The sequence below is a fragment of the Sphaerodactylus townsendi genome, linkage group LG06, assembly GCF_021028975.2.
Source record: "Sphaerodactylus townsendi isolate TG3544 linkage group LG06, MPM_Stown_v2.3, whole genome shotgun sequence".
NCBI classification, from domain to species: Eukaryota; Metazoa; Chordata; class Lepidosauria; order Squamata; family Sphaerodactylidae; genus Sphaerodactylus; species Sphaerodactylus townsendi.
This window is the reverse complement of record NC_059430.1, coordinates 22,674,891-22,686,108: the sequence shown is the minus strand read 5'-3', so window position 1 is coordinate 22,686,108 and position 11,218 is coordinate 22,674,891. Positions and strand designations below refer to the sequence as shown.

Sequence of the window (11,218 nt, the reverse complement as noted above, 5' to 3'; positions counted from 1 at the left end):
ATGCTTATCTGGTGAACTGGATTTATTTCCTTGTTCCTATACATGAAGTCTGCAGGGTGACCTTGGCCCGGTCACAGTTCTCTCAGAACTCTCTCAGCCTCGCCTAGTTCACAAGATCCCTGTTATGGGGAGAGGATGGGAAAAGAGTTTGTAAGCCCCTTTGAGCTTACTTTTCTCTCCTTACAAGAGAGAAAAGGAGAGTATATATCTTTTAAAAAAAGATAAAGACAAAAATATAACTGCGTACACATACATCTCTATAAAAGTGCTTTCCAAATATCTAAAAATAATGCCATATGCAATTGCTGTCTATATGCCATGCGTTCCAATACTGATAAGTCGATCTATGGCTACCAATCTTGATCCTCCTTGATCTCAGATTGCAAATGCCTTAGCAGACCAGGTGCTCAGGAGCAGCAGCAGCAGAAGGCCATTGCTTTCACATCCTGCACGTGGGCTCCCAAAGGCATCTGGTGGGCCACTGCGAGTAGCAGAGTGCTGGACTAGATGGACTCTGGTCTGATCCAGCAGGCTAGTTCTTATGTTCTTAAGAGTTCTAAGGTCCTCAGTTCCAATGATTCACCTGAGGTGGACTTTTACCTTTCCAATATTGTAATATGGGACAGTTTGTTGCAGTAAAGACACAGAGGGTCCATTTCACTGACCCATCGGTTAGCCTCAGGATGTGACATGGTTTCAATGGAGGGGTCAATTCACTCAAACCCCGACTTGCAGCGGGACCAGGAAAAGTTTCCTCTCTGGCTTCAACTCCAAGTATGAAAGAAGATTCCATTATCTTTGGAGTGTGTTCATGAGGCTTCGCCTGAGCCCACCTCTTGGGTGTGGGCGAGTGATGCAGAGGCGCAGGCAATGGAGGTTGCCAGGGCTGATTGTGACCTCCGGCCTCCCCTGCACTGTGATGCTCCAGGGCACTCCCCTGGGATGGCTTAGGCTTCTTGGCACCAAACTGCTCAGAGCAAGGCACCAGCGCCGGGAACATCAACACCCAAAGCTGCTGTGGCTGATCAAGAAGGGGAGGGAGCCCTGCTGCAGGCACCATGGTAAAAAAGGGGTCTCCCGGCAAAGAATGGACCTTGGTTCTAAGGAGGCGGGGCCAAGGAAGCAGGATGGGGCTTTGGGCAGCTGCTCTGCTCCGGGTCTGGGGCCAAAGGAACAGCTTCAAGGCAGCCTGGGCTTCTAGAATGGCTGGAGGATGGGTAGAATGAAGGGTGGGAACACACAGCTTGTCACAGCAGAGTAGGCTTTAAGGCCTGCAGCTACACAAATGTCCAGAGAAAGGATAGAATCCAGGTTTGTGCATTTTAAACCTAGAAAGAGCCTGTTCACATCACCATTGGACTGTGGGCCCAAAATATGGAAAACCCTGCCAGTGTGGGAGGAGGGAGGAAAGGCTTAAATGAAGGGTAGAGTAGAATCAAAATAGAAGAAGAGTTGGCTTTATACCCCGCTTCTCCATACCTTAAAGGGGACTCAAGGCGGCTTGCAGACTCCTTTCCCTTTCCCTCCCCATAACAAACAACTTATGAGGTAGGTGGGGCTGAGAGAGTTCTGAGAGAACTGTGACTGGCCCAAGGTCACCCAGCAGGCTTCACGTGAAGGCCAGATTAGACACTCTTAACTGCTACACTTCAGTCATTCAGTTGACATAGAGATTTAAAAGTTTTTTTGAGGGGGTGGTTATGTTAATCTGGCATATGGTTATGTTAATCTGGCATATCTGGTTAATCTGGCATAATCTGGCATATGATGCTCATGTGCAAGACAGGAGCAATCTGATCTGTGTGCTTTAAATTAAGCAATTGGTCTGTAGGGTTGGGCCTGTAGGGTTGGCAAAAGGCCTGGAGAACAGTGTCTGGTCCCTTTAATAGAAGCGTGGCGTGGCAGTGAAAGCTCTTTGTGGCATGGAGGTAAATAACATCCAATGAAACCTGTACTCAAGACCTAGGACGTTTTTCTCCTGATTTGCTGGCAACTCTCCTTCTCTACTGTGCAGACACTGCCAGCCATAGAGACTCTAAAAGTTACTGTGTAGCCACTAAGATTTCTAGCTCAATGTTCTCAACGGGAAGTGAGGGCAAGACACATAAAAGACTCATCTGATGGGTAGGAAGTGACACTTGAGGAAGGCACAGATGCTTTCATGTTTGTGCTGAAGTTTGTAGCCTCCCTAATTGTGTTTTAAACATGTCGTTCAAAGAGAGAAATGCTGATGGCATGCCAAGCTTTCAAAACATGGACCTTGATTTCCAAGGAGGGCTTGGTTGCAGACCCCTGATCTTTTCCAAGGAAGTTGCATTTGAGCCAGGACTGAGATGCTCAGCCATTTTTATACAGAATAGAATGTTTATTAATTCCTTTCCATCCGACCTTTCTCCCCAGTGGGAACCCAAGGTGGCTTACACCATTCTCCTCAACTCCAGTTTATCCTCACAACAACCCTGTGAGGTAGTGTAGGGTGAGAGTGTGTGACAGGACCCAGGTCACCCAGTCAAATTCCACCTCTGCATCTTAGGGGACAAGAGTTTGTGACAGGTGTGGCTCTGAAATAGATGTGCACCCTTCCTGTACTAGAACTCCATGCTTGCTGGGAAAATCTTTTAGGAAAAAGCACAGTCCTTGGGCTGACATTCCCTCTAAGAGGCATGAGGCTTTATACTCTCTTCTGATTGGTACGTTCCATCTCTCGTGTAAGAGGAAGGAACACTTTCCAACATTGTCAAGAATCCCATTCCCTGAAACATATTGGGTGTAACCTTTCCGATCAATCCTTTGACTTGTATGCAACGTGACTGACCCACCTCCACGGCACACAACAGGATGCAGAGGTGGCAAAAGCAATTTACTAAGAACAGCTTTGAGCTACGCCTGGCAGGCACATTCCCTTCCAGCACTACAGGGACGTAACGAGGCAAACTGTAGCCCTGGGCAAAACCTGAGTAGGATGCCCCCCTTATGGGACCCCCCAAGTTTGGTGCAGTTTGGCTTAGGGGGTCCAAAGTTATGGAGCCTCAAATGGGGTGCCCCATCCCCCATTCTTTGCTAAGGCTACCCTTTTGAGGGTCCAATAACTTTGGACCCCCTGAACCAAATGGCACCAGACTTGGGGGGTGCCATCATGACAGTCTCCAGATGATACCCTAAAATTTTGGTGCTGATACATCCAAAAATGCACTCCCTGCAGGAACATCCCAGAAATTTGCCCAAGAATCTTTGTTCTGCATTGAGTTTTCTGAATTGCTGTCAATGGGGGTTGCAGGCTGGGGGGGGCACATTTCTGAAGGCACAGTCTCAAAACTTTCATGGTCTCATCAGGAGACTTCCCTAATGATACCCCCCAGGTTTGGTTCAGTTTGGTTCAGGGGGGGGCCAAAGTTATGGACCCTCAAATCTGTAGCCTCCATCTCCTATTGGCCTGCCCATTGGACCTGAACAATGGGGGGATGGGGAAACACCCGAGTCCATAACTTTGGACTCCTGAACAAACACCTCACACAAATCCTGGGGTAGCATAAGGACAGTCTCCTGATGATACGCTGAAATTGTGGTGGCGATATGTCTAAAAATGCACCCCCCTGCAGGCACCAATGATCTGGTGCAAAAAAAATTTTTGGTCATGGTGAGGTGGCCGCCCATGGGGGGAGGGGGGGCATCCAACTCAGGTTTTGCCCAGGGCTCCAGTTTGCCTCATTACACCCCTACACAATCCTCTTCCTTCTTCCAGAGTACCCAGCTTGTCCTACTAAAGATGTGGTGAGAGTTAATATCCCAGGCTTCGATTCTGGTTATTGTCCCTAAAACTGACCCTATCTGCTTTATTGCTGGGTCTCAGATTCATACAGTGTGGGAAAGGAGTGGGATCATCTAGTTTTCCCTTTCTGGTCAGGATGATCTTAGGCAACTTCAGCTTGAAGGTTCTGGTGTTAATCCTGAAAGCCCTGAACAGTCTGGGGCTCTCATATCTAAGGGACCGCATGTCCCGATATCACCCCCAGAGAGCGCTATGCTCCTCTGGAAGTAACCTCTTGGAAATGCCCAGCTCAAAGGACTGGCCTCATTTTCAGCCCTGCCCTTGGCCTGGTGGAACTCTCTGCCACCTGAGACCAGGACCCTGTGGGATGTAGAACTGTTCTGCAGGGCCTGTAAGACAGATGTTCCATCAGGTTTATGATTGAGGCAGCTACTGCTCTACCATCTTGACTGGCCTCTCCTCCCCTTTTCCCCCTCCCCCTCCCCGAGTCATTCCCTTCTAAGTCTATAGAAGTCAGTGGGCTTAGTAGAGCATAATTTTGGTATTGCCCTGGAAATTACTGCTAGGGATGCCGACTGTCTGGAGAAAAGGTGGCCTGGTTCTTCAACAGAGGTATTCTGGATGTTATTTAATAGGAGGTGCTGTTCGGTTTCATGGCATGAAAAGCTTCAGCTGCCCATTTCCACACATTAAACTTCTCTTCCAGGGACAGGGTACATTTTCTCCAGTCCTGTTGGCAACCCTAGAGAGATGTTGGTACCCACTTCTTTTCTGAGATGGGTTAGAGCAGGACAAAGGCAGGATGGAGTGGTGGTGAGTGGGGCCTTTTATTTCCCTGCCATTCCCGTTCACTTAAAACTTTGTTTTAAGCAGTCAGAAGTGGCACAGGTGTGGATGCACTGCCTACATTCATCTGCATGTCCATCAGTGTCAATCCAGGGCACACAACACAGCTGGGTTGCAAATCAGGGGCATTTGGGGTACACCTGAGTTGTAGATTTGTGGACATGCAGACATAGTCCAAATAATTATGTTTGGGAACCACTCAGAAAACACAAAAGTATCTAGATAAATCTGGACAAATTAGAAAAAAACACACACTTTGGGAAAGGGATGCCAAGAGTCCTGAAACAAAATGTCCTGTCTGTTTCCTAGTGGCTTGAAATAAGCAGTTGAAGCTTTTCATGGTATGGAGATCAACAGCCCCACCTGGAAAATACCATTTCATCCTCTGTTAAAGGGACAGGACATTTTTTCTGTCTCCTGGGTTGCCAGATCTTCCCTGGCCATTGGTAGGGGATGGTGGGAGTAGGGGTAGATATAGGGTTGATTCTACGGATTTGGGGATGGAGCTTGGAGAAGAGAGCAACCTCAATGAGGTATAATGCCATAGAGGCCACCCTAAAGAGTATCCCTTTTCTCCAGAAGAAAATGTTATTTCCACAGAGCATCCTACCATGTGACCACTGTAGGGCTGCCAGCTGCTTGGTAGGGATGCCAGCAATGGGTCACATGGTAGGATGCTCTGTGGGAATAACATCTTTCCCCCCCATGTAGCAGTGGGGATTTCAGAAATGCTCACCTAAAACCCTAAGTGAGTCAGCTGATTACTACAATTGCTTCCAGTTGGACCTCAGTTTGCCTGGACATTTTTGGGTGAATCCAGGGTTCTGCTTTGTTCCTTACCAAAGACAAATGGAATTGCCAGGGGCGATGGGGGTGCAAGGACAGGAGCCTGCGTTGTTTCCTCTGACTCCATCTTGTTCTTTGCTGTCTCCAGCGTGAGTGCATCTCTGTCCACATTGGCCAGGCGGGAGTTCAGATTGGCAATGCTTGCTGGGAACTCTTCTGCCTGGAACATGGGATCCAGCCAGATGGTACCTTTGGTGATGGTCACAACGTCAACAATGATGACTCCTTTGCAACCTTCTTCAGAGAGACGGGCACGGGAAAGCACGTTCCACGGGCTATCATGGTGGATTTGGAGCAAACTGTGGTTGGTGAGTCTAGAAAAGGGGTTCCAAACCTTGTTGAGAGAAAGTAGTAGGGTCTACCGCAAAATGGCTTCCATGGGAGTAGGGACCAGTTGTTGCCAATGTTAAAAGGTTCATTTAGAGATGCCACCAGTTTACAGGCAACCTCCTACCATCAGGCATCAGTCCTTGGCCCCTGCTGCTTGAATGAGTTGCAGAGGGAAAAGAGAGGGGACCCTAGTGAAATCCTACACAGTGAGATTCTTTAGTGAGAATCTCTGGTGAAATCCTACAGCATCAGTAATGTGACTTCTGGATGTGAGCTGGAAGTGACATTGGCAGTGTCTTTTATTCCTCATCCTATCACCTGACTTGTGTGACTCACCCAGCCCTGGCTATTCTGTACTGCTCAATAGGAGCTACCCCTTGAAAGCCTCCTCAAACCCCTTCCCTCCTCAGACTCCACCCTGCAAATCTTTAGAGATTTCTCAAGCCAGAGCTGGCAACCCTATATCTTAGGTCATTTCCCCACTCACCATTTGCCGCGTGCTATTTGCGTCAAATAACGCGGGGGCCTGCCGCATTCCCCACTACCTCAGCGGCAACCATGCAGTGACCCCGATTCTGCCGTTCTCCTTCCTCCTCAGTGTGGGGCATTTCTGCTCCTCGATGGTCAAGCACCTTTTTGAAAACCCCGCACTGAGCACGGGGGAGTGGGAAAGCCCAAGGGGTGACTCCGGGTTTGATTTTCCCGCCGCTGCTGGTGACAAGAGCCATCCGTCCAATTAGGACACACGCAGCCTGGGTTTTAATTTTTAAAATTTTAAACACTTAAAATCCACGTCTGGACGTCATTTTGAGCGCACATGGGCATATTGTGTCTGCTCAAATTTACGTGGATTCCTCGGCAAAGCGTGGAGACGTTGATTCGTCTTTTTCACAATAAAAAAATTCCCACCCCAGCACAATGCAGCAGCCAATCAGGACAGCCCCTGAGCGGATCGTGGGGAGTCCTGCGTAGCTGCTACGCGGCTGCCGCATTCATTGGACCAAGGGGGTGGAGGCTGCGGTGGGGACCAGGAACCCGCGCTCAAAAGGTCCCACAGCAAAGGAAACCACAGCTTATGACCTACATTTTGTAAGTGGGGAAACGACCTTACTTTCCTCCCCAATGGAAACCCAGTAGCTTACATAATTCTGCTCTCTTCCAGTTTATCCTCATCCTGCGAATGACCCAAGAAAGCAGATGGCCCATGAGCTTCCATGGCACAAGTGTGGATTAAAATCAGGTTCTCCCAGTCAGTAGTCTGGCTCTCTTGAACCCTACGCAACACTGGCTGCCATTTAAGGAGAGGCCAGACTAGCCTGAGATCATTAGAGCTCAGCAGGGTTGGCCATGGTTGGTACTTGGAGATCATCAAAGAATACCAGGGTTGTTATGCAGAGGATAGCCATGGCAAACCACTTCTGATCACCTCTTGACTTGAAAAAGCCATGGTCCTGGGTTTGCCATAAGTCGATTGTGGCTAGATGGCATTTGGTTATTTTGAGCAGCTGAAATAGTCCTGCTTAGGCCAAGCTTGTTAGAACTTGGAAACTAGGCAGGGTCAGCTATGCTTAGTACTTGGATGGGAGAAAAAGAGGAGAGGAGTTTGGATTTATATCCCACTTTTCTCATTTTTCTTAAGGAGTCTCAAAGTGGCTTACAAACTCCTTCCCTTCCTCTCTCCGCAACAGACACCTTGTGAGGCAGGTGGGGCTGAGAGAGTTCTGAGAGAACCATGATTGGCCCAAGGTCACCCAGCAGGCTTCATGTGTAGGAGTGAGGAAACAAACCCTGTTTAGTAGATAAGAGTCCACCGCTCATAACCATTACACCATGCTGGTTAAAAGGAAGGCAATGGCAAACCACCTCAAGCCTGGAACGTTCAGTGGATGGGGTCTCCATGAATGAGTTGCAACTCGAAGGCACATTCTTCTTTTCCTTGCTGGTGGTCTCAGAGTTTACCTTTCTTTTACTTTTACAGACGAAGTGCGGGCCGGGATTTACCGGCAGCTCTTCCATCCAGAACAGTTGATCACAGGCAAAGAAGATGCAGCTAACAATTATGCCCGTGGACATTACACAATTGGCAAAGATAGGATCGACATGGCCTTGGACCGCATTCGAAAACTGGTAAGAGCCCAGTTCATTCAACACATGAAGTAGTTGGAGAGCACGTTTTGGCACAGTTCACATGACAGTTTCCAGATCAGTACACAACATTATGCCAGTCCTCTGTACCTGCTTGCGCCCTCTCTCTTTCACCACATCATATGTAAAATGGGAATATTTATCATCTGCCTCACAGATCTAGTATGTGATAGTGGTTAGTGGTCCAACAATTGTCTGCAAGGCTCATGTTTGTTGTCTCTGCCATAAAAACCCTTGATGCTGTTGGGCCAATTATCTGCTCTCACATCCCGCTCCGGATGGTTGTTTTGACAATAAAATGGAGAAGGGGAGAATAATGATGTAATTGGATTTTGGTCCTTGTGAGGGGCATAAATATCTCAATTAATTATGAAGATAAATCACTCTAAAGGGCCATGAATTCTCCCTCTCAGAGTTAAAGAAATAATAGGGAGAAAATGAACACAAAGGAAGTATTTCATATTTGAAGTCTCCCTCCAGGATAGAGACAAACAAACAAACAAACATATTGTCGGCTGATTCTCATGGTCGGATTAACTGAAGTTTTGGTAGCTATTAATGGGAAATGGTCTGAGGGATTCAGATTCCTAACGTTCGCCTGCATCTGAGGTATGGTTCAGACACAGAGAGTTTCATCACTGTGTTCCAGTGAGAAGGGAAAGTTTAGTGTGGTATCCCACCCTGGGACATGGACAATATACCACACTAAACTTTCCCTTCTCACTTAGACACAGTGAGAAACAGACTTTTCTCTGTGATACACCTCTGAAGATGCCAGCCACAGATGCAGGTGAAACGTTAGGAACAAAATCCACCAGACCATGGCCACACAGCCCAGAAAACCCACCAGAACCAAACAAACAAACCATCTTGCGTATGGAAAGTTGCATTTCATTAGAATTTTCTTTTCAGGCAGACACCTGCTCTGGCCTACAAGGATTCCTGATTTTCCACAGCTTTGGCGGGGGGCATCGTGGCCTCGGCTTTACCTCCTTGCTGATGGAACGCCTGTCCGTGGACTATGGCAAGAAATCCAAGCTGGAGTTTGCCATCTACCCAGCCCCCCAGGTTTCCACCGCAGTGGTGGAGCCCTACAACTCTATCTTTGACCACCCACACCTCACCCTGGAGCATTTCCTGACTGCGCTTCTTCATGGTGGACAACGCAGGCTATCTATGATATCTGCCGCCGCAACTCTGGATATCGAGCGTCCCACCTACACCAACCTTGGAACCGCTCTTCTATCAGCTTCAGATCGCCTCCCTCCATCAACTGCTTCCCCTGCGCTCGCTCGACGGGTGCCCTCAACGTGGACCTGACCGAGTTCCAGACCAACCTGGTGCCCTACCCTCGCATCCACTTCCCCTTGGTGACCTACGCGCCCATCATCTCCTCCGAGAGGGCCTACCACGAGCAGCTGTCTGTGGCAGAAATCACCAGCTCCTGCTTCGAGCCCAACAACCAGATGGTGAAATGCGACCCCCGCCACGGAAAGTACATGGCCTGCTGCATGCTGTACCGTGGGGATGTCGTGCCCAAAGACGTCAACGTGGCCATCGCTTCTATCAAGACTAAGAGGACCATCCAGTTTGTCGACTGGTGCCCAACTGGATTCAAGGTGAGGGAGAGTCACATTTTCTTCTGACTTCCAGACATGCAATCTAGGCTAGGGGTTGGATCTTGCCTGCTTTTCTGCTGGTGAAAAAGGAAGGAGTTATGTTGGAGCTCATGGGGCCTACATATATAAAAGCCACGTGAAATGGGGTCTGCAGTAAAAATAAATAATATATACAAGACTGAGTGTGCAAGAGCTCCATTCCCAAATCTCTGGGAGTTTTCCAACTGGAATTTGGCCACTGAACCCCCTGGCACCCTCCGGTAGCCAGAGGGGGACATGGCAGCCCTAGCTCCCTAATTTGTGGACAGGCCTAATCACATGCTGCAAAATTCTTGGGTTCTCCACTTTTACCCAGTCCTCTCAATGGACACGATGTGGTAACTCCATGCTCAGAACTTCCAAGTTGTGCAAGGGCCTGATATGGACTGAGACCAAGCAACCAGAGCTAGATTTTTGTTTGCTCTACTGCAGAAACTGACATGTTGCCCCTCAATACACATAAATGTTCTAAATTGTGATTCCCTGGGTCTGTTTCCTCATCTGGGATCCCATCACAAAATGGCTGACATAGGAGGTTGGATTAATGACAAAATGGCTGCCATGGATGTCCATCGCAAACGTTTGTGAGGTTCCAAGCCAAAATGAGGGCAGCTGTTAGGTGATGCCTCCTGGGGTCTTCAGAAGCCTTCCTGCTCCGCTGAGATGGGAGAAAGCCAAGACTGGCTCTTTGCAAGGGGATGCCACGAAACATATTGGCAGGCACCATAGTGCCCCTGAGTACTCCTGGGATCACTGCTCTAAGCCATTTTGACTCTCTACAGCAAGGATGTCCAACTCTGGTCCTACAGATATTCATGGACTATGATTCCCATCAGCCCCTGTCAGCATTCCCTTCAGCCCCTGCCATAAATATCTGGAGGGCCAGAGTTGGACACCCTTGACCTACAAGTAAATTGAATCATTCTGATTTAAGAGGAAATTATTATTTTTATGAATGGTGATAATGATGATAATAATAACTTTGCTTCCTTCTTCCATCCGAACCAGGTTGGCATCAACTACCAGCCCCCTACAGTTACCCCTGGAGGAGACTTAGCACAAGTCCAACGAGCTGTCTGCATGCTCAGCAATACCACAGCCATTGCCGAAGCCTGGGCCAGACTGAACCACAAATTTGACTTAATGTTCACCAAGAGAGCCTTTGTGCATTGGTATGTTGGTGAAGGCATGGAAGAAGGGGAGTTTGTAGAGGCCCGAGAAGACCTTTCTGCGTTGGAGAAGGATTATGAGGAAGTGGCAACTGACACGTTTGATTCAGCCTTTAATGACGAGGATAGTTAAAATACAGTCTGCTCCTCTCTGTGCACCGAGCGCTCTCCCTCTCTCTTCATTTTGCACTTTACATTTGGGAAAAGCCAGATCTGTGACAAAAGCCCCCAGGAGGCTGTGCCCAAGGGCCCAGTGAGGTATGTTAGTTAAGGATTCACCAGGAGTACCCAACCTGTGGGCAGATTTGGAATTCTGACGTAGCATAGTGGATGCAGCAACCAAATGGCTGCCGCAGGAGGCAGAGCCGGCTGCAAAATGGCTGCCTTAGCTTAACTCAGAGGTGGGATCCAGCCGGTTCTCACAGGTTCCCGAGAGTAGGTTACTAATTAATTGT

The 11,218-nt window shown here is 48.5% G+C and overlaps 1 pseudogene; it reads left to right on the top strand.

Annotated features, from left to right (window-relative positions):
* Window positions 1-471: 471 nt before the first annotated feature.
* On the top strand, window positions 472-10,919 carry LOC125434787 (annotated as a pseudogene).
* Window positions 10,920-11,218: the final 299 nt, after the last annotated feature.